Source organism: Primulina huaijiensis, chromosome 9 (genome assembly GCF_012295235.1).
Source record: "Primulina huaijiensis isolate GDHJ02 chromosome 9, ASM1229523v2, whole genome shotgun sequence".
NCBI classification, from domain to species: domain Eukaryota; kingdom Viridiplantae; phylum Streptophyta; class Magnoliopsida; order Lamiales; family Gesneriaceae; genus Primulina; species Primulina huaijiensis.
The window spans coordinates 4,031,543-4,033,230 of record NC_133314.1 but is presented as its reverse complement, the minus strand read 5'-3'; positions in this window follow the sequence as shown (position 1 = coordinate 4,033,230).

Sequence of the window (1,688 nt, the reverse complement as noted above, 5' to 3'; positions counted from 1 at the left end):
TCTTTACCAAATGCAAACTGCAATGAGGAGTATTTATGATATGCACTTGGTCTGATGCGAATTAATGTAGCGGCATGTAAAATTGCATGTCCCCATATATAAATAGAGAGCTTTGTTTTCATAATCATTGGTCTAGCAATCATTTGCAGACGCTTAATCAATGATTCAGTCAATCCATTCTGTGTATGTACATGAGCAACAGGATGCTTAACAATGATTTCCATAGACATACAATAATCATTGAAAGTCTGGGAAGTAAATTCACCAGCATTATCAAGTCTAATTTTCTTGATTGTATAATCGGGAAATTGATTCCTCAATTTTATTATTTGAGCAAGTAATCTTGCAAATGCAACATTTCGAGTTGACAATAAACATACATGTGACCATCTGCTGGAGGCATCAATCAATACCATAAAGTATCTGAATGGTCCACATGGTGGATGGATTGGTCCACAAATATCACCCTGAATACGTTCAAGAAACATTGGTGATTCAGTTTGGATTTTGGCTGGTGATGGTCTTATAATAAGTTTTCCAAGAGAACATGCTTTACATTGAAACTTATTATTCTGAAAGATCTTCTGGTCTTTCAATGGATGACCATGTGTATTTTCTATAATTCTTCGCATCATTGTTGAACCAGGATGTCCTAATCGATCATGCCAATTGGTTAATATTGAAGAATTATCAATTACCATGTTTGATTCAATGGGACGTATATGTGTATAATGCAATCCAGTAGGGAGCATTGGTAGTTTTTCAATCACATATTTCTTTCCTGATTTATATGTGGTAAGACACATATATTTCTCATTCCCTTCATTCATTGTTTGAGTATCATACCCATGGGAATATATATCATTAAAACTCAACAAATTTCTTTTCGATTGTGGTGAATATAAAGCATCATTGATCAAAAATTTTGTACCATTAGGTAACAAAAATTGTGCTTTACCACATCCTTTAATCAAGTCTACAGGACCTGATATTGTATTCACCGTTGTTTTTGTTGGTTTTAGTTCCAAGAAATATCTTTTATCTCGGAGGATAGTGTGCGTTGTACCACTATCGGGTATGCAAACTTCAGCTTTGCTCATAGCATTTTCCATATTTGAACTTCAAAAAATATGCAATGAAAAAAAATTAATGACAATACATATGTAAATATAACACATATCATAATTGTACAATAAAACATTATCATATAAATACATGAAAAATAAATTATTGTACATTTATATTCTACCACTATATTGTTCATTTTCAGAGAAATCATTGAGAAAATCTGCAGCATCAATATTGTTCATTTCTATCCCACCAACATATTGATCATTTCTAGAGAAATCATTCATAAAATCAGCAGCATCAAAATGAGTTGAATCACTCAAACGGTCACTTTGCTCAGTGAAGTTGGTCTCTTTTTCTTTCCCCTTTATCGATTCTTTATAGAGCTTGCAAAGGTGCTCAGGGGCTCGACAAATACGAGACCAATGTCCTGGAGTGCCGCATCTGAAACAAGAACTTTCAAATCTTTTCGAGTGATTTTCATTAACGCTCTTGTTCTCATGATGCCTTTTCTGTGGGTGGTTCGTGATGCCCTTTTGAGATGAGTTATAAAAATAACTATCTCTATTGTTTTCAAAACCACGGCCTCGACCACGACCACGACCAATTCCACGTCCACG